Below are 21,860 nucleotides of genomic sequence, written 5' to 3' on the forward strand. Positions count from 1 at the left end.
AGTCGCCGAGGACTACATGCGGGAGGGGCGCTTGCAAGGACTCGCCGAGCTCTCTAAAAAAGGTGTTCGTTTCCGTTCTCGTTGTTGGCGCGTACACATTAACGAGCCGTACTTTGCGACCGTCGATGAAGATGTCCAGGATTAGCGTACGGCCGTCGGCGCCAAACACGCAATGAGCCTTTTGCCTGAACCTTCCAGAGACGAAGACGACTCCGACCCCGCATGACTTGGCCCGCGTCAAGGAAAAGAAGGCATCGACCTGGCAAAGGTTCCGAAAAAGGGTGACATCGAGGAGGGAACGGAAATTCGCCTCTTGGACGAACAGCAGGTCAATGTCATGGAGCTTGGCCAAAGAGATGACGGCGGTTTGCTTCGTCTTATCGCGGAACCCGCGTACGTTCCAGGTGGCGAAACGCAGCCGGTCAGCCATAAAGCGGAGCTAGGAGGGGAGAGGGGGCGAGTTTACGAAAGGGTGAGTGCATGGCGCGCCAGGGGAAAGGGACACAGAGGGAGAAGGAAGGGAGCGCAGTGGGGGAAGGGCGCTGCCATCTGGGGTGGGGTCGGCGTACTAGGCGCTGGAATCGCCGGCTTGAGGGGGCGGGTCCCCTTCGCTTTCCGCGCGCTCGCCCAACTTCTGTGATTTCGCTTTCGGAGGGGCGTCGCTGTCGCTGCTCCTCGCGCCGAGCCCGGCCCGTCGCTGCTTCGTCTCTCCGCTCGTCGCTCGTTCTCTCGGATCGCTCTTAACACCCTCTCCTGTGCGTCGGCGCGAGCGCGAGCGCGAGCGTGTCCTCTGATCGCGGCCAGTCGCGGTCTGAGCTGTAATCGGGTCCCGGTTTCGGCAGAGACTGGGCAACGCATGGTCAGAGGAGGGCGCAGGGAGGGGTATCAGGCTTGGTTGAGCGCGAACTTCAGGGAGCACGTAGTACCCGCGACTCACGATGGGCAAGTCCTCTCGGGCGGGGTCTTGGCTCCTTTCTTCCAAGTCCAGGGGAGTGACTGGAGCCAGCACGTTAGTGGGTGGGTTTGCGACAAGGAGGCTCGCTGCTTCTTGCTCAGAGGCACCAGTAAGGGCTTTAGGCGCGACAGAGGAACCCTGGCGGCCGGGCCCGCCTAGCGGGCGTGCGGGCTGCGTGGTGGGTGACGATTGTGCAGAGACCGTCTCGAGGTCACTGGTGTCTGTTTCAGACGACGTGGTGGCGACGTCGTCAACGCTTCCCGGCTTCTCCCCTTCGTTGGCAGACGAAGTGTCCGCACTGCTGCCTGTGGGCGGGCCAGTATTGCAGTTGCGGTCCTCGGGTGGGAGCCCCTTCCCAATGGTGCGAGGTGCAGTCCTTGGCGATAGCACCTGTAGGCGTGGGGCACTGGCGGCCTTCGATACGGCAGGGCCGCTTACATGTACAAGTGAGGGGGTGGTATCAGTCAGTGTGGGGAAACCGCGGGCGGCAGACGCGTAAGAGCGCCTCCGAAAACACTCGCGCGTCCCGTGGTGGCCGCCACAGCGTTTACATTCGGCCTCGCAGCCCTCCGTATCGTGGCCAAAAATGCCACACCGTCTGCAGTACGCGGCAGAACATGCGGTCGCCATGTGTCCGACCTCGCCGCAGCGGGCGCACACGCGACGCATCCCACGGTATTCACACATGACTTTGTGCCCCGCTATTGTCATGAAATTAGGAACAGGCCGGGACATTTCTATTTTGACTAGCCTCACACCATTTAGCTTAGTCTGGCGAGTCGCCAAGGTGGCGAAGGAAATGCTCTTAATTTTGCCGAAAGGGGCAAGAGCATTACTAAGGGCCTCATCAGACAAGAAAGCCGGGTAGCGGTAGACGTTCACGTACGTTACCGGCGGCCCGACTGCCTCTACCGGCACCTTCACCCCATTCACCGTGAAACCCTCCGCCACCATTAGGCTCGTCGCCTGACTAGCATTGCGAGTACACACAAGGAACTTTGCGCCCCCCATGTGCTGAAGCACGAATACACTATCATCACCAGCGGTTAATTCTACTGCATCAATCAGATCGTCAACAGAGACATCGCCCTCGGGCGCGGAAAACATGAAACAATTCTCCCTCACCGGGAGCTCAACTGGCATGGCCATACTGGTGGGCGGATCCCGCAAGCCGCCGGGGGGGGCGAGGCTCTGGGACGACTCGTGACGTGCAGTCAAGCTGCACACTGGTAGGCAGCGGCTCAGCTGAGGCGGGGGCCGCTTGGGGTCTGGTGATGGCAGGGGTCGCCGCTAGGAGCTCCGGGGCAGCAGGGGCGGACCGGGGGCCTGGCTCGACCTGGCATGTAGAGGGTCTCCGGGCGGGAAGGCCCGAAACCCAAGGGTGGCAGCCGCGTGCACGAGGCTGCGGCGGCGAAGGGCTTGCACTGGTTCTGGGGCTCGAACTCCGAGAGGGCCCGGGGGCCGACGCCGACGTGACGTGACCCCGGGACTCGCGCGAGGGCTCGTAAAAAAACAGCTAACTCGACACTTTGATCTTAGCCAAAAGGCCGAGAAGCGATGCAATTCATTAGCACGTAATTAAAATCCATTCTTTCACACCTCGTACTTAGTTCTGGCCAAAAGCCGGGCAAACAGTAGCAAAGCAATTCCGACGTCCACCCATGCACAACCAGCATTGTGCACCGACAGCGGCAGCGCTGGCTTCACGGCATTGCTTTTATCCCCAGTCCGCTTGAAGTTTCTAGTTTCGCTTACAAACATGTTAAAACTGAAACCTTCTTTTTCCCAGAGGTCGAAGCCACGCGTGCTTGCTTGCATGCGTACTCTCTATGCGCCCATGACGTCACACCAAATGCTTGCTGGCGAACATTATCAGGCATGTCGCGAGGGATGCTACAGCATTTGTTTTAAAAACTGATGCATAGTGTACATGTCCAACTCGAGCACCAAAGTCTGGAAGGAAGGAAAAAAAAAAAAATGACTGTGCAAAATGTGAATACGTCACCCATCCAACATGGCTTCTACGCCGGCTGCCCAAGCAACGCCTCTGCAACGACGCCCACAATCATCGGCAAAAAGGTGGTGCCTTTGGCTGCTTCAGCACGCTCAACATATGCCTTGCAAGTTCCGACGTGGCGGAACACCGCACCGAGGTCGACGAAGGTCCTGCCGTGAAAGGCAGACCCGGGAATGCGTGCGAAACGTCTACCGCGTGGGTTGTGAAGCCGGTGAATGAAGGATCATGTGGCAGAGGGTGACGGAACGTGAGTGTGCGACTTGACGCTGCGATGTCGTTCAAGCGTTCAACGGGCCGGCAGGTTCTGTCTGTCGTGGTCGAAAACGTCCGAGTTTTGCTGATTCCGAGGGGTAGGAGTGCTATGGTGGCGTGTACGAGGCGCTGGTGCGGCGCTCCGTCGATCGTGCCGGACGGACATGAGGCGGCCGAAGGCGGTCGTGAAGTGGTCGCGGAAATCAGTGGAGAAGTACTCGCCTGCGCTTTTCGTCGAAGACGCGCGACAGACGGTCTTCGGGAGACACGGGTGGTTGCACAAATGCGACCGTGCGTCAACGTGCAGCCATATTCGTGGATTATTTCGCCCCATTACGATAGCTTCGTCACTGCGCTCGCTGGTGTTGCTTGTTTTTGTTGACCTTCACTTGTGGCTCACACCCACTGTGGGGGATTGGCTGGTTTGTTGTTCTGCTTCTTCGACTTCTACATACTCGGCTTAGTGAAGCTGTGAGGAGTGACGAGTGGGTACGGAGGCAAAGCGCGCCCGGGGCGTGATCTCACGCGTCCTGGGGTCCACGTCGCTTCAGGTACGTGCGTGGTGCGTCCGAACGTCTAGTGCGCAATTTTCTTGGAACTTCCAGCAACTGGCAATTCCATTGAGGTGAGCGTGCGAGGATGTTCGTTGTAATTAACGAGAGCCAACGGTGGATGAGCTGGTATGAGATGGTGTTCAGAAATGAAGTGTTTGATCAACAAGGCGATGCCCGCCGTGGTGGTCTGATGGCCGTAAGGTACTCGGCTGCTGACCCGCAGGTGGTGGGATCGAATCCCGGCCGCGGCGGCTGCATTTCCCTGTGCTCAGATTAGGGTGCACGTGAAAGAACCCCAGGTGGTCGAAATTTTCCCATAATCATATGGTGGTTTTGGGACGTCAAACCCCAAAGGTCAGTGGACATAGGAAAAGCACATCGGGGCTTTGCCGCTCCACCGTACAGCAGGTGTGTGCGGAGTGGGTCCTGTGGCGTTCTTTGCGATTTTAATTTGTGATGGGGAATAGTGTAGATGCGTAGACGTGGCGAGAGCACGCGTCTTCAGGTTCAGACGCCGCGTGAAGATGTGAAATAAAAATGCCTTCGCTTGCCACTGCAACTGTAAACAGAAACACCAACCAAACCCCATTTTCTAGAGGCTTTTTTTATTTTTCGTTGCGAAACGGGTGAATTCGAAAAGCGGAAATAGCTTGGCACATACATACACACTTCTACACACATACATACATACACATCGCACATGCATACACATCGTATACACACTTCTAGCTTTCCTCCGAAACAGTAATGATAATTTCCTCAATAGTTTTATTAATATGAGTAGGAACGTTAAAAAAAATAAGAAACTTGAGTATGTACGTGTGAACATAACAAAATAAAAGAGACCCTCCATATATGAAATACACACGGAAACATTTATTTTCCCAGAGCAATCGTAAGTGTAAACACAGCTAGCGCACTCCCTGCACGCGAATACCGCGTCAGCCGGGGCGGCGTGCCGCCACCGTCTCGGACACTCGACGCACCCAAGCCGTTTACCCCGGTATCATGGGTAAATCCGAACACTCCTTCTATCATTGAATTTATTGTCGAACTCACCCCGCAGGGGGTGAGTGGGCCGATCCCGGAGGTAGTGCAATACCGGGCCAACCCGTGGCGGAGGTGAAGCAAGCTTCAAGCACTCCGCCGCATCACAAAAATAAGTTTAATATCTTGGATCCAAATAGGATCCGTATCAGATATTAAGCTGATAAGAACAGAGTGCTTTTATTGATGTTCAATACAAGTCTTCTAGTTTCGCGCGTTTCCGTCGAAGCGCGTTTCCGTCGCGTTTCCGACAGCGCGTTTCCGTCAGCGCGTTTCCAGCAGCGCGTTTCCGGCAGCGCGTTTCCGGCAGCGCGTTTCCGTCGAAGCCATCGTCGTCGGCTGCCTGGGGTCGTGGGATCCGGCTAACGATCGTGTCACGCGCAGACTGTGTTCAAAGAACTATCTGCGGACAATGAAACGCTTGTGCGTCAGTGACACGATCGCAGCTTCCACGGACATTTACCGCCGCCACATCGGTGTACAGTGACATTGTATAGCCAAAGTTTTTAGAGTTGCGATTATTTTTTCCATATTTTTAGACTTATACACCTTTACAGTTTTACCGTTTTTAACTTATGTGTACTAACAGTTTTTAACCCTTTTGTTACCGGATTTTAACTTTTACACTTATACTAAGTTTTCTCGTTGAGTTTTTTCCTAACCATTATGATGTTTTTGTACGTGAAAATTGAATAAAAAGTCTGTTCTTATCAGCTTAATATCTGATACGGATCCTATTTGGATCCAAGATATTAAACTTATTTTTGTGATGCGGCGGAGTGCTTGAAGCTTGCTTCACCTCCGCCACGGGTTGGCCCGGTATTGCACTACCTCCGGGATCGGCCCACTCACCCCCTGCGGGGTGAGTTCGACAATAAATTCAATGATAGAAGGAGTGTTCGGATTTACCCATGATACCGGGGTAAACGGCTTGGGTGCGTCGAGTGTCCGAGACGGTGGCGGCACGCCGCCCCGGCTGACGCGGTATTCGCGTGCAGGGAGTGCGCTAGCTGTGTTTACACTTACGATTGCTCTGGGAAAATAAATGTTTCCGTGTGTATTTCATATATGGAGGGTCTCTTTTATTTTGTTATGTTCACACGTACATACTCAAGTTTCTTATTTTTTTTAACGTTCCTACTCATATTAATAAAACTATTGAGGAAATTATCATTACTGTTTCGGAGGAAAGCTAGAAGTGTGTATACGATGTGTATGCATGTGCGATGTGTATGTATGTATGTGTGTAGAAGTGTGTATGTATGTGCCAAGCTATTTCCGCTTTTCGAATTCACCCGTTTCGCAACGAAAAATAAAAAAAGCCTCTAGAAAATGGGGTTTGGTTGGTGTTTCTGTTTACAGTTGCAGTGGCAAGCGAAGGCATTTTTATTTCACATCTTCACGCGGCGTCTGAACCTGAAGACGCGTGCTCTCGCCACGTCTACGCATCTACACTATTCCCCATCACAAATTAAAATCGCAAAGAACGCCACAGGACCCACTCCGCACACACCTGCTGTACGGTGGAGCGGCAAAGCCCCGATGTGCTTCTCCTATGTCCACTGACCTTTGGGGTTTGACGTCCCAAAACCACCATATGATTATGGGAAAATTTCGACCACCTGGGGTTCTTTCACGTGCACCCTAATCTGAGCACAGGGAAATGCAGCCGCCGCGGCCGGGATTCGATCCCACCACCTGCGGGTCAGCAGCCGAGTACCTTACGGCCATCAGACCACCACGGCGGGCATCGCCTTGTTGATCAAACACTTCATTTCTGAACACCATCTCATACCAGCTCATCCACCGTTGGCTCTCGTTAATTACAACGAACATCCTCGCACGCTCACCTCAATGGAATTGCCAGTTGCTGGAAGTTCCAAGAAAATTGCGCACTAGACGTTCGGACGCACCACGCACGTACCTGAAGCGACGTGGACCCCAGGACGCGTGAGATCACGCCCCGGGCGCGCTTTGCCTCCGTACCCACTCGTCACTCCTCACAGCTTCACTAAGCCGAGTATGTAGAAGTCGAAGAAGCAGAACAACAAACCAGCCAATCCCCCACAGTGGGTGTGAGCCACAAGTGAAGGTCAACAAAAACAAGCAACACCAGCGAGCGCAGTGACGAAGCTATCGTAATGGGGCGAAATAATCCACGAATATGGCTGCACGTTGACGCACGGTCGCATTTGTGCAACCACCCGTGTCTCCCGAAGACCGTCTGTCGCGCGTCTTCGACGAAAAGCGCAGGCGAGTACTTCTCCACTGATTTCCGCGACCACTTCACGACCGCCTTCGGCCGCCTCATGTCCGTCCGGCACGATCGACGGAGCGCCGCACCAGCGCCTCGTACACGCCACCATAGCACTCCTACCCCTCGGAATCAGCAAAACTCGGACGTTTTCGACCACGACAGACAGAACCTGCCGGCCCGTTGAACGCTTGAACGACATCGCAGCGTCAAGTCGCACACTCACGTTCCGTCACCCTCTGCCACATGATCCTTCATTCACCGGCTTCACAACCCACGCGGTAGACGTTTCGCACGCATTCCCGGGTCTGCCTTTCACGGCAGGACCTTCGTCGACCTCGGTGCGGTGTTCCGCCACGTCGGAACTTGCAAGGCATATGTTGAGCGTGCTGAAGCAGCCAAAGGCACCACCTTTTTGCCGATGATTGTGGGCGTCGTTGCAGAGGCGTTGCTTGGGCAGCCGGCGTAGAAGCCATGTTGGATGGGTGACGTATTCACATTTTGCACAGTCATTTTTTTTTTTCCTTCCTTCCAGACTTTGGTGCTCGAGTTGGACATGTACACTATGCATCAGTTTTTAAAACAAATGCTGTAGCATCCCTCGCGACATGCCTGATAATGTTCGCCAGCAAGCATTTGGTGTGACGTCATGGGCGCATAGAGAGTACGCATGCAAGCAAGCACGCGTGGCTTCGACCTCTGGGAAAAAGAAGGTTTCAGTTTTAACATGTTTGTAAGCGAAACTAGAAACTTCAAGCGGACTGGGGATAAAAGCAATGCCGTGAAGCCAGCGCTGCCGCTGTCGGTGCACAATGCTGGTTGTGCATGGGTGGACGTCGGAATTGCTTTGCTACTGTTTGCCCGGCTTTTGGCCAGAACTAAGTACGAGGTGTGAAAGAATGGATTTTAATTACGTGCTAATGAATTGCATCGCTTCTCGGCCTTTTGGCTAAGATCAAAGTGTAGTGTTTACCACTAACTCTTTTTTAGCCTTTTTGTTACCTGATTTTATTATATACACCTTTTATTACCGTTTCTTGTTCTGTTATATAACCATGTATGATGTTTGTGTACTAAGCATAATAAAAAATTCTGTTCTTATCAGCTTAATATCTGATACGGATCCTATTTGGATCCAAGATATTAAACTTATTTTTGTGATGCGGCGGAGTGCTTGAAGCTTGCTTCACCTCCGCCACGGGTTGGCCCGGTATTGCACTACCTCCGGGATCGGCCCACTCACCCCCTGCGGGGTGAGTTCGACAATAAATTCAATGATAGAAGGAGTGTTCGGATTTACCCATGATACCGGGGTAAACGGCTTGGGTGCGTCGAGTGTCCGAGACGGTGGCGGCACGCCGCCTCGGCTGACGCGGTATTCGCGTGCAGGGAGTGCGCTAGCTGTGTTTACACTTACGATTGCTCTGGGAAAATAAATGTTTCCGTGTGTATTTCATATATGGAGGGTCTCTTTTATTTTGTTATGTTCACACGTACATACTCAAGTTTCTTATTTTTTTAACGTTCCTACTCATATTAATAAAACTATTGAGGAAATTATCATTACTGTTTCGGAGGAAAGCTAGAAGTGTGTATACGATGTGTATGCATGTGCGATGTGTATGTATGTATGTGTGTAGAAGTGTGTATGTATGTGCCAAGCTATTTCCGCTTTTCGAATTCACCCGTTTCGCAACGAAAAATAAAAAAAGCCTCTAGAAAATGGGGTTTGGTTGGTGTTTCTGTTTACAGTTGCAGTGGCAAGCGAAGGCATTTTTATTTCACATCTTCACGCGGCGTCTGAACCTGAAGACGCGTGCTCTCGCCACGTCTACGCATCTACACTATTCCCCATCACAAATTAAAATCGCAAAGAACGCCACAGGACCCACTCCGCACACACCTGCTGTACGGTGGAGCGGCAAAGCCCCGATGTGCTTTTCCTATGTCCACTGACCTTTGGGGTTTGACGTCCCAAAACCACCATATGATTATGGGAAAATTTCGACCACCTGGGGTTCTTTCACGTGCACCCTAATCTGAGCACAGGGAAATGCAGCCGCCGCGGCCGGGATTCGATCCCACCACCTGCGGGTCAGCAGCCGAGTACCTTACGGCCATCAGACCACCACGGCGGGCATCGCCTTGTTGATCAAACACTTCATTTCTGAACACCATCTCATACCAGCTCATCCACCGTTGGCTCTCGTTAATTACAACGAACATCCTCGCACGCTCACCTCAATGGAATTGCCAGTTGCTGGAAGTTCCAAGAAAATTGCGCACTAGACGTTCGGACGCACCACGCACGTACCTGAAGCGACGTGGACCCCAGGACGCGTGAGATCACGCCCCGGGCGCGCTTTGCCTCCGTACCCACTCGTCACTCCTCACAGCTTCACTAAGCCGAGTATGTAGAAGTCGAAGAAGCAGAACAACAAACCAGCCAATCCCCCACAGTGGGTGTGAGCCACAAGTGAAGGTCAACAAAAACAAGCAACACCAGCAAGCGCAGTGACGAAGCTATCGTAATGGGGCGAAATAATCCACGAATATGGCTGCACGTTGACGCACGGTCGCATTTGTGCAACCACCCGTGTCTCCCGAAGACCGTCTGTCGCGCGTCTTCGACGAAAAGCGCAGGCGAGTACTTCTCCACTGATTTCCGCGACCACTTCACGACCGCCTTCGGCCGCCTCATGTCCGTCCGGCACGATCGACGGAGCGCCGCACCAGCGCCTCGTACACGCCACCATAGCACTCCTACCCCTCGGAATCAGCAAAACTCGGACGTTTTCGACCACGACAGACAGAACCTGCCGGCCCGTTGAACGCTTGAACGACATCGCAGCGTCAAGTCGCACACTCACGTTCCGTCACCCTCTGCCACATGATCCTTCATTCACCGGCTTCACAACCCACGCGGTAGACGTTTCGCACGCATTCCCGGGTCTGCCTTTCACGGCAGGACCTTCGTCGACCTCGGTGCGGTGTTCCGCCACGTCGGAACTTGCAAGGCATATGTTGAGCGTGCTGAAGCAGCCAAAGGCACCACCTTTTTGCCGATGATTGTGGGCGTCGTTGCAGAGGCGTTGCTTGGGCAGCCGGCGTAGAAGCCATGTTGGATGGGTGACGTATTCACATTTTGCACAGTCATTTTTTTTTTTTTTCCTTCCTTCCAGACTTTGGTGCTCGAGTTGGACATGTACACTATGCATCAGTTTTTAAAACAAATGCTGTAGCATCCCTCGCGACATGCCTGATAATGTTCGCCAGCAAGCATTTGGTGTGACGTCATGGGCGCATAGAGAGTACGCATGCAAGCAAGCACGCGTGGCTTCGACCTCTGGGAAAAAGAAGGTTTCAGTTTTAACATGTTTGTAAGCGAAACTAGAAACTTCAAGCGGACTGGGGATAAAAGCAATGCCGTGAAGCCAGCGCTGCCGCTGTCGGTGCACAATGCTGGTTGTGCATGGGTGGACGTCGGAATTGCTTTGCTACTGTTTGCCCGGCTTTTGGCCAGAACTAAGTACGAGGTGTGAAAGAATGGATTTTAATTACGTGCTAATGAATTGCATCGCTTCTCGGCCTTTTGGCTAAGATCAAAGTGTAGTCCTACCTCTCGGGACTACATTTTTGGCCTTTGGGCCGGGGTTGGATGCCCCCCCTTGAGGGGGGACAACCCTTTTCACTCTTTTTTTTCTTTCTCCTCTCGCTTCTCTTTTCCCGCTTCCTTCTTACGCTTGCGGTGCATCCAAACCGGGTTCCTTCGGGAGCTGACTGGGCAGTTGCACCGCAACTTATACGTTCTTCCCCTGTCCTGAGGTCAGGGCGTGGGTCCAAACCCACCCCTGACCGCCTGGCCTCTCCAGCAGGACTGTCTGGGGTCTTTGGACCCGCGAAGGTGTTATGCCTGCGGGATCCACTTGCGGCCTCTCTTCGGGGTGCGGCAGCAGGGGAGTGACGCTCCGCGGTGGGCAAAAGGCTCACCCCGCTATCACCGCTGTATTGAGCTATAAGCTCTGGGGTCGCTTGCTTAGCTGGCGGGTGGTCGCCCAAGGCGGCCTTCCCGACTAAGCCCAGGGTTCCCCGGCCCTGGGTGGACGTGCGGCTCAGCCCCTGCTCTGCCGGCCTGCTCCAATGCAGCTCCACCATGGCTCTAAGCCATGGCGACTGGCCAAGCCCTTTGGTGAGAAAGGGTGGACGCTGGGGCAGCCGGTAGGGCGCCGCACCCTAGGTCAGGCCCGGTGGTCCCGGAGGTCCGGGCGGCCTTTGATCGGGCCAGCAAGGCCGAGACTTCTACTTCCTCTCTTGTGTGCTGCCTCTTTTGACAACCTCACTCTGTTCTTATCAGCTTAATATCTGATACGGATCCTATTTGGATCCAAGATATTAAACTTATTTTTGTGATGCGGCGGAGTGCTTGAAGCTTGCTTCACCTCCGCCACGGGTTGGCCCGGTATTGCACTACCTCCGGGATCGGCCCACTCACCCCCTGCGGGGTGAGTTCGACAATAAATTCAATGATAGAAGGAGTGTTCGGATTTACCCATGATACCGGGGTAAACGGCTTGGGTGCGTCGAGTGTCCGAGACGGTGGCGGCACGCCGCCCCGGCTGACGCGGTATTCGCGTGCAGGGAGTGCGCTAGCTGTGTTTACACTTACGATTGCTCTGGGAAAATAAATGTTTCCGTGTGTATTTCATATATGGAGGGTCTCTTTTATTTTGTTATGTTCACACGTACATACTCAAGTTTCTTATTTTTTTTAACGTTCCTACTCATATTAATAAAACTATTGAGGAAATTATCATTACTGTTTCGGAGGAAAGCTAGAAGTGTGTATACGATGTGTATGCATGTGCGATGTGTATGTATGTATGTGTGTAGAAGTGTGTATGTATGTGCCAAGCTATTTCCGCTTTTCGAATTCACCCGTTTCGCAACGAAAAATAAAAAAAGCCTCTAGAAAATGGGGTTTGGTTGGTGTTTCTGTTTACAGTTGCAGTGGCAAGCGAAGGCATTTTTATTTCACATCTTCACGCGGCGTCTGAACCTGAAGACGCGTGCTCTCGCCACGTCTACGCATCTACACTATTCCCCATCACAAATTAAAATCGCAAAGAACGCCACAGGACCCACTCCGCACACACCTGCTGTACGGTGGAGCGGCAAAGCCCCGATGTGCTTTTCCTATGTCCACTGACCTTTGGGGTTTGACGTCCCAAAACCACCATATGATTATGGGAAAATTTCGACCACCTGGGGTTCTTTCACGTGCACCCTAATCTGAGCACAGGGAAATGCAGCCGCCGCGGCCGGGATTCGATCCCACCACCTGCGGGTCAGCAGCCGAGTACCTTACGGCCATCAGACCACCACGGCGGGCATCGCCTTGTTGATCAAACACTTCATTTCTGAACACCATCTCATACCAGCTCATCCACCGTTGGCTCTCGTTAATTACAACGAACATCCTCGCACGCTCACCTCAATGGAATTGCCAGTTGCTGGAAGTTCCAAGAAAATTGCGCACTAGACGTTCGGACGCACCACGCACGTACCTGAAGCGACGTGGACCCCAGGACGCGTGAGATCACGCCCCGGGCGCGCTTTGCCTCCGTACCCACTCGTCACTCCTCACAGCTTCACTAAGCCGAGTATGTAGAAGTCGAAGAAGCAGAACAACAAACCAGCCAATCCCCCACAGTGGGTGTGAGCCACAAGTGAAGGTCAACAAAAACAAGCAACACCAGCGAGCGCAGTGACGAAGCTATCGTAATGGGGCGAAATAATCCACGAATATGGCTGCACGTTGACGCACGGTCGCATTTGTGCAACCACCCGTGTCTCCCGAAGACCGTCTGTCGCGCGTCTTCGACGAAAAGCGCAGGCGAGTACTTCTCCACTGATTTCCGCGACCACTTCACGACCGCCTTCGGCCGCCTCATGTCCGTCCGGCACGATCGACGGAGCGCCGCACCAGCGCCTCGTACACGCCACCATAGCACTCCTACCCCTCGGAATCAGCAAAACTCGGACGTTTTCGACCACGACAGACAGAACCTGCCGGCCCGTTGAACGCTTGAACGACATCGCAGCGTCAAGTCGCACACTCACGTTCCGTCACCCTCTGCCACATGATCCTTCATTCACCGGCTTCACAACCCACGTGGTAGACGTTTCGCACGCATTCCCGGGTCTGCCTTTCACGGCAGGACCTTCGTCGACCTCGGTGCGGTGTTCCGCCACGTCGGAACTTGCAAGGCATATGTTGAGCGTGCTGAAGCAGCCAAAGGCACCACCTTTTTGCCGATGATTGTGGGCGTCGTTGCAGAGGCGTTGCTTGGGCAGCCGGCGTAGAAGCCATGTTGGATGGGTGACGTATTCACATTTTGCACAGTCATTTTTTTTTTTTTTCCTTCCTTCCAGACTTTGGTGCTCGAGTTGGACATGTACACTATGCATCAGTTTTTAAAACAAATGCTGTAGCATCCCTCGCGACATGCCTGATAATGTTCGCCAGCAAGCATTTGGTGTGACGTCATGGGCGCATAGAGAGTACGCATGCAAGCAAGCACGCGTGGCTTCGACCTCTGGGAAAAAGAAGGTTTCAGTTTTAACATGTTTGTAAGCGAAACTAGAAACTTCAAGCGGACTGGGGATAAAAGCAATGCCGTGAAGCCAGCGCTGCCGCTGTCGGTGCACAATGCTGGTTGTGCATGGGTGGACGTCGGAATTGCTTTGCTACTGTTTGCCCGGCTTTTGGCCAGAACTAAGTACGAGGTGTGAAAGAATGGATGTTAATTACGTGCTAATGAATTGCATCGCTTCTCGGCCTTTTGGCTAAGATCAAAGTGTAGTGGTGGCTTGACCGCCCTGCACTCCCTGATCTTCGTAGAGGCAACCGGATACCCGCCCGGTTACAGCGGAGTCTTTCTCCCTCGCTCCCACCCACCCCTTGTCCACTGCTGCTACTCGGATTCGGCCGCCTCCTGCTGCCTGCCTGCTGCCCTGGTGTTGCTGCCCTGGTTTTGCTGCCGTTGTCCTGCTGCCCCAGGACCTGCTGCCCTGCCGTCTGGTCGTGCCTGCTGCTTGGTCCTGCCTGCTGCTTGCCGGTGCTGCGCCTGCCGTCCTGGTCCTGCCGCAGCCGCACTCGGGGGCCTCCCTGGCCCCGCCATGGTCGCCGTCGACCACCCTGTCCTCGCCGAGGCCCCCTGGCCCTCACGCCTAGCGTGGCAATAGGGTCATGGCCTCCGGGGGTCCAACCCTGGACTCCAGCGAGGATGACGGCGACCCCCCTTGGCAGGAGCGCCAGCCAGTGCGCGACGGGAGTACACTTGTAGTGTACTTCCCCGTGCCTCCTGCCATCGAGTGCTGCGAGCTCGGCTGCGGGGCCACCTACAACCCGGCCACATGGACCTCTCGGCGGCAGTCCCTGGAGCGGCACCTGGAGGCGGAGCACGGAGCCAGAATTACGAGCACCTCCTACATCTGCTCGTTATGCGGCGACGTCCTGGGCCAAAGACCAATGGCCCATGTCAACAAATGCCTGGCCAACGTTCCCACCGCCGCCCCTCCCCCGCGTTTCCGGCACCAATGCGATAAGTGCCCAAGGTCCTTCCCCGCAAGGAAGGGCCTTCACAACCATCAACAGTGGCACTTGAGGGAGGAGGCGAAGCAGGCCAGGCAAAACGTCGCCGCAGGTGCTCCGCCCCGACAGCCGCCCACCAGCGCCACCGGTTCCACCAGTCCCCACCAGCAGGCCTCGCCCGGACGTGCCGCCACTCCGGGGACACCCTCAGTGGTGGCCCCCTCTCCCTCGCAGAGTGGCGCCGGCTCTTCACCGGACGAGACGGACCAGCAGCAGCGGGCCACCGCTTCACCCACCCAAAGCGCCGCCGCAGGACCCTCTCCACAGGAGGTCCTGCCTACCCCCCTGCCAGGCGGCGTCGAGGATGCGGCGGGCAGCCCAGCTGACCACCAGGCAGCACGACCGAGTTCCCCCTCGGACGAGTACTGCAGTCCTGCAGAGGGGGAGCTTCCAGAGCCGACTGCGGGGCGAGCCATCGGGAGTCCACCACCACCTTCTCCCGAGGCGATGACACCCCGCAGAGTCAACCGACACAGCGGCAGCACATACGGCACCCAGGAGGAGATGGCCGACACCGCCAGACCAGAGAGTGCCTGGGTCCTAGCTGAGATGACGGCGGAGCTGCGGGCACTAAGCCGGTTGCCCGTATCTGAGGAGGAGTGGGCGCGGTTCGAAAGCATCCTGGACCGCGCAGAGGCAGCCATTACTGACCACCTGAGGCTGCCCAATCGGGACTCGCGCCAAACACCACCTCGGCGCGAGATTAATCCCGATAACCCCTCCCAGATACAGGCTCTTTACAGGAGGAACCGGCGCCGGGCCGTCCGGCTGATTGCGGAGGGCCCTTCGCAGCTCTGCCCCATTGACCCAGGCACGCTTCAAAGCTACTACACCCGCCTCTGGTCTCCGGCAGCAGTGGACACAACAATTCTCAGGACGCGAGCCCCCACCAACGAGGAACTGGACCTCTGCCCCTTCTTGGACGACGAGGTCGCAGCCAAGCTCCGAAGGTGCGAGAGTACAGCTCCGGGAGAGGACCGCCTCACTTACCACCACTGGAGGCAGGTGGACCCTGAAGGGCGGTACCTTGCCGCGGTATTCAACGTCTGCCTCAAATATCGCCGCACACCCCGGAGCTGGAAGTCGACGAGGACGATCCTCATTCACAAGAAGGGCGACCGCGAGGACCCCACAAACTGGCGACCCATTGCCCTTGGTCGAACGATCGCCAAACTGTATGCCGGGTGTCTCACCACGCGGCTGCAGCGGTGGTTGGGCGACCATGCGGTACTGTCCAGGTGTCAGAAGGGCTTCCTGCCGCACGATGGGGTGTTCGAACACAACTTCGTGCTGCAGGGACGCCTGGACGACGCCAGGACGGGAGGTGGGGAGCTGTGCGTGGGGTTCCTCGACTACGCCAACGCCTTCGGCTCGGTCGCCCATGAGGCCCTCGTCGACGCTGTCCGCGGCGCCGGCGCGGGGGAGCCCTTCGCGGAGATCGTGGAGGAACTCTACCGCGCCAACACCACCTGCGTCGTGGCAGCTGACGGCACCACGGAGCCAATCGCCATCGGAGCGGGCCTACGCCAAGGCTGTCCCCTGAGCGGCCTGCTGTTCAACCTGGTGGTGGACCCCATCATTAGAGCGGTGCAGGGAGGCGATAGGCAACACAACATCCTTGCCTACGCCGATGATCTGACGCTGCTCGCCGGGGATCCCGCCACCTTGCAGCGCCGCCTCAACGTGGTGACGGCCCTTTCGGACCCGCTCGGGCTGCGACTGAAGCCTGCCAAGTGCCGCACCCTCCACCTGTCCGGGCGCTACCCGGTGGGCACACGGCCCACCACTTTCACCGTGGGGAGCGTCCCGGTCCCGGCACTGGCGGACTTCGAGGGGCACCGGTTCCTGGGGCGTCCTGTGGGGTTTCGGGTGCTACCGGACCAGACAACGGTCGACGAGGCCATCCATCTCGGCAGACGGCTGCTCTCCTCCATGCTCACCCCATGGCAGAGGCTGGATTCTATTAAAACATTTCTATATCCAGCCCTCAACTTCGCCATGCGGGTGGGCCTTGCCAGCAAAGGAGAGTGGCATCGCTTGGACGAGGAGCTTCGCCCGCTGATCAAGAAGACCCTGTACGTGCCGGCCAGAGCGTCAAACGAGTATGTGTACGGGAGCGCACATGCCGGCACTGCAGGGATCCCTCTTGCGGCGGAGCTCAGCGACATCTGCCGAGTGGACGGGGCCTTCAAGCTCCTGTCGTCGACTGATCTGGAGGTCCGGGAGCGAGCGAGGGAGGAGCTCAACCGGGTGGTGTCGAGGCGGCTGAGGCGACCGGCGGACACGGACGACACTGAGGCCTACCTCTCAGGCGAAACGGAGGGCGACTTCCGGCAGACTGCGACCCAGCTGCAGTCTGTCTGGACGGAGGCACGCAAAGCCTCCCGTCGCCTGTCCGTCGCCTGGGAGCTACTGGACCAGGGCGCCCGCATCACCTGCGGAGAGGCCACGGTGTCAGCGCGGAACCGGAACAAGCTGATCAAGATCCTTCGGGCCATCCTCAACCAGGACCGGGACCGTTCTCTCCAGGAGAAGCCGTCCCAGGGCAAGGCGATGGCGTGTGTAGCGGCGGACCCCGCCAGTTTCCACTTCATGAGGTCCGGCCGCTACACTCGCTTCAAGGAGTGGCGCTTCATTCATCGAGCCCGGCTGAATCTCCTCCCCCTTAACGGCACAAGAACGTGGGTGCCCGCAGCTGACAAGAGGTGCCGACGCTGCGGGTACGGGGAGGAGACCCTGCCGCACGTCCTCTGCCACTGCATGCGGCAGAGCCGGGCCATGACAGAGCGCCACAACGCCATCGTTGCGCGCCTCAAGAAGGCGGCCCTGGAGCGGTTCACCGTCATCGGGGAGAACCAGCAGGTCGGCGTCCCCGGCTTGCGACCCGACCTCGTCCTGGCCCGTGGTGAGGAAGCCCTGATCCTGGACGTCTGCTGTCCCTTCGACAACCGTATGCAGGCGTTCCAGGAGGCTCGGAGGGTCAAGGAGGAGAAGTACGCCCCTCTACAGCGTCATCTCCTCCAGCGGTTCCAGTGCGTCTCCGTCGACGCCATCGTCGTAGGCTGCCTCGGCTCGTGGGATCCGGCCAACGATCGTGTCTGCCGCAGGTTCTGCTCCAGGAGCTACCTGCGCACCATGAAAAGACTTTGCGTCTCAGACACGATCGCTGCCTCTACGGACATTTATCGTGGCCATATAGGCGTTTTGTAAATAGTTTTTATTCGAGAAGCGATACCGCGTTTTTTATTGTTATACGCTTTTATTCATACTAACACCACTAACTCTTTTTTAGCCTTTTTGTTACCTGATTTTATTATATACACCTTTTATTACCGTTTCGTGTTCTGTTATATAACCATGTATGATGTTTGTGTACTAAGCATAATAAAAATTCTGTTCTTATCAGCTTAATATCTGATACGGATCCTATTTGGATCCAAGATATTAAACTTATTTTTGTGATGCGGCGGAGTGCTTGAAGCTTGCTTCACCTCCGCCACGGGTTGGCCCGGTATTGCACTACCTCCGGGATCGGCCCACTCACCCCCTGCGGGGTGAGTTCGACAATAAATTCAATGATAGAAGGAGTGTTCGGATTTACCCATGATACCGGGGTAAACGGCTTGGGTGCGTCGAGTGTCCGAGACGGTGGCGGCACGCCGCCCCGGCTGACGCGGTATTCGCGTGCAGGGTGTGCGCTAGCTGTGTTTACACTTACGATTGCTCTGGGAAAATAAATGTTTCCGTGTGTATTTCATATATGGAGGGTCTCTTTTATTTTGTTATGTTCACACGTACATACTCAAGTTTCTTATTTTTTTTAACGTTCCTACTCATATTAATAAAACTATTGAGGAAATTATCATTACTGTTTCGGAGGAAAGCTAGAAGTGTGTATACGATGTGTATGCATGTGCGATGTGTATGTATGTATGTGTGTAGAAGTGTGTATGTATGTGCCAAGCTATTTCCGCTTTTCGAATTCACCCGTTTCGCAACGAAAAATAAAAAAAGCCTCTAGAAAATGGGGTTTGGTTGGTGTTTCTGTTTACAGTTGCAGTGGCAAGCGAAGGCATTTTTATTTCACATCTTCACGCGGCGTCTGAACCTGAAGACGCGTGCTCTCGCCACGTCTACGCATCTACACTATTCCCCATCACAAATTAAAATCGCAAAGAACGCCACAGGACCCACTCCGCACACACCTGCTGTACGGTGGAGCGGCAAAGCCCCGATGTGCTTTTCCTATGTCCACTGACCTTTGGGGTTTGACGTCCCAAAACCACCATATGATTATGGGAAAATTTCGACCACCTGGGGTTCTTTCACGTGCACCCTAATCTGAGCACAGGGAAATGCAGCCGCCGCGGCCGGGATTCGATCCCACCACCTGCGGGTCAGCAGCCGAGTACCTTACGGCCATCAGACCACCACGGCGGGCATCGCCTTGTTGATCAAACACTTCATTTCTGAACACCATCTCATACCAGCTCATCCACCGTTGGCTCTCGTTAATTACAACGAACATCCTCGCACGCTCACCTCAATGGAATTGCCAGTTGCTGGAAGTTCCAAGAAAATTGCGCACTAGACGTTCGGACGCACCACGCACGTACCTGAAGCGACGTGGACCCCAGGACGCGTGAGATCACGCCCCGGGCGCGCTTTGCCTCCGTACCCACTCGTCACTCCTCACAGCTTCACTAAGCCGAGTATGTAGAAGTCGAAGAAGCAGAACAACAAACCAGCCAATCCCCCACAGTGGGTGTGAGCCACAAGTGAAGGTCAACAAAAACAAGCAACACCAGCGAGCGCAGTGACGAAGCTATCGTAATGGGGCGAAATAATCCACGAATATGGCTGCACGTTGACGCACGGTCGCATTTGTGCAACCACCCGTGTCTCCCGAAGACCGTCTGTCGCGCGTCTTCGACGAAAAGCGCAGGCGAGTACTTCTCCACTGATTTCCGCGACCACTTCACGACCGCCTTCGGCCGCCTCATGTCCGTCCGGCACGATCGACGGAGCGCCGCACCAGCGCCTCGTACACGCCACCATAGCACTCCTACCCCTCGGAATCAGCAAAACTCGGACGTTTTCGACCACGACAGACAGAACCTGCCGGCCCGTTGAACGCTTGAACGACATCGCAGCGTCAAGTCGCACACTCACGTTCCGTCACCCTCTGCCACATGATCCTTCATTCACCGGCTTCACAACCCACGCGGTAGACGTTTCGCACGCATTCCCGGGTCTGCCTTTCACGGCAGGACCTTCGTCGACCTCGGTGCGGTGTTCCGCCACGTCGGAACTTGCAAGGCATATGTTGAGCGTGCTGAAGCAGCCAAAGGCACCACCTTTTTGCCGATGATTGTGGGCGTCGTTGCAGAGGCGTTGCTTGGGCAGCCGGCGTAGAAGCCATGTTGGATGGGTGACGTATTCACATTTTGCACAGTCATTTTTTTTTTTTTTTCCTTCCTTCCAGACTTTGGTGCTCGAGTTGGACATGTACACTATGCATCAGTTTTTAAAACAAATGCTGTAGCATCCCTCGCGACATGCCTGATAATGTTCGCCAGCAAGCATTTGGTGTGACGTCATGGGCGCATAGAGAGTACGCATGCAAGCAAGCACGCGTGGCTTCGACCTCTGGGAAAAAGAAGGTTTCAGTTTTAACATGTTTGTAAGCGAAACTAGAAACTTCAAGCGGACTGGGGATAAAAGCAATGCCGTGAAGCCAGCGCTGCCGCTGTCGGTGCACAATGCTGGTTGTGCATGGGTGGACGTCGGAATTGCTTTGCTACTGTTTGCCCGGCTTTTGGCCAGAACTAAGTACGAGGTGTGAAAGAATGGATTTTAATTACGTGCTAATGAATTGCATCGCTTCTCGGCCTTTTGGCTAAGATCAAAGTGTAGTACACGTGGATCTCCCACTTTGATCTTTACAGCCAAAGGTCGAGAACGGTCCCTCCCGGGGAGCCGGCCGCCCTGGAAGGTCCCCCCCCCCTGGTCGCACGGAGCTACGCTGTTCCTGGGTCCACCTGGTTCCTCGGCCCTGCTGCACCTTCGAAGGAGTCTCCGGCCATCTACCGACGCGGCGGGCCCACCAGCAGGAGCAGACGCCCTCCGGGAGTGGTAAGAGTCCACGAGCCTTTTCTTGCCTGCCACTCCCGGCCCGGTCGTCAATGCCTGCTGACGACATCCACGGGCCCCGGTCCTCGTGACCACTTCATCGCCGCCGTCGTCGGAGCCTACCGGACCGGACATCAAGCCACGGGGACGTGGACTTCGACCGACCGGGCGTCCCAGTCAAGCCAGCGGGAGAAGACGCCCTCCGGGAGTGGTGAGAGTCTACAAGCCTTTTCTTGCCTGCCACTCCCGGTCCGGTCGCCAATGCCTGCTGGTGACACCAGCGGACCCCGGTCTTCGTGACTACTTCGCCGACGTCGTCGCCGTCGCCCCGGCCTTCCTGCCCGGACGTCCGTCCACGAGGACCTGGAGAAGTCCCTGCCTGGCCATGCCTACCCCCCGCCGGCCACCTGCCGTGTCCGTCGAGCCGCTCTTCCTGGGTTCCGGTAGCCGTCGGCGGCGTCCCGCTCCCCCTTCGGGGACGAGCACACCGGCGCCCCCGCCGGCCCAGCGGCCTCGTCCTGGCACACCCGCGTCTACTGGCGTTTCAGCGGCAGCATCGGGCCCTCCTCGCTCCCGACCGCCCATCATTTACCGGGGCATCATGACAGTGTACCTGCCGGTGCCAGGGCTCCTTCGTTGTCCTTATCCCTGTTGCGCGGGCTGCCAAGCCCGCACATCAGTCTCGCTCCGACTGTCCGCGTGTCGGTCCCACATGGAGCAGAAACACGGGGTTCGGCCAACGGAGCGGCTCTACCGGTGCGTCGCCTGTGATGCCCGGTTGAATTCGCTGTCCGCCCGCCACGATTGCCCGGGTCCTGCCTCGAACGAGCCTTACCACCCCTGCCGGTATTGCCCGAAGAGCTTCAATTGCGAACGCTCCTTGGCCCGGCACACCATGGCACGGCATGCGCAAGAGGAGTCCACTCCATTTGTACCTCTTCGCCCCCCACGGCAGCCTACGGCGACTACCTCCAGTTCCTCTGGCATAGAAACCA

The 21,860-nt window shown here is 55.9% G+C and overlaps 2 non-coding genes and 3 pseudogenes across 2 annotated transcripts; 4 read left to right on the plus strand and 1 right to left on the minus strand.

Annotated features, from left to right (window-relative positions):
* Window positions 1-4,846: 4,846 nt before the first annotated feature.
* LOC142766274 (U2 spliceosomal RNA) lies at window positions 4,847-5,029 on the minus strand. The gene has a single exon (XR_012884456.1). It is a non-coding gene; the product is annotated as a U2 spliceosomal RNA (small nuclear RNA).
* Window positions 5,030-5,494: 465 nt separating this feature from the next.
* On the plus strand, window positions 5,495-5,678 carry LOC142766325 (U2 spliceosomal RNA). Its single transcript, XR_012884496.1, has one exon. It is a non-coding gene; the product is annotated as a U2 spliceosomal RNA (small nuclear RNA).
* Window positions 5,679-8,141: 2,463 nt separating this feature from the next.
* LOC142766451 (U2 spliceosomal RNA) lies at window positions 8,142-8,323 on the plus strand (annotated as a pseudogene).
* A 3,074-nt stretch (window positions 8,324-11,397) lies between these two features.
* LOC142766399 (U2 spliceosomal RNA) lies at window positions 11,398-11,572 on the plus strand (annotated as a pseudogene).
* Window positions 11,573-18,097: 6,525 nt separating this feature from the next.
* Window positions 18,098-18,278, plus strand: LOC142766435 (U2 spliceosomal RNA; annotated as a pseudogene).
* The last annotated feature ends 3,582 nt before the right edge of the window (window positions 18,279-21,860 follow it).

This window comes from Rhipicephalus microplus, chromosome 6, assembly GCF_043290135.1.
Source record: "Rhipicephalus microplus isolate Deutch F79 chromosome 6, USDA_Rmic, whole genome shotgun sequence".
Taxonomy (NCBI): Eukaryota; Metazoa; Arthropoda; class Arachnida; order Ixodida; family Ixodidae; genus Rhipicephalus; species Rhipicephalus microplus.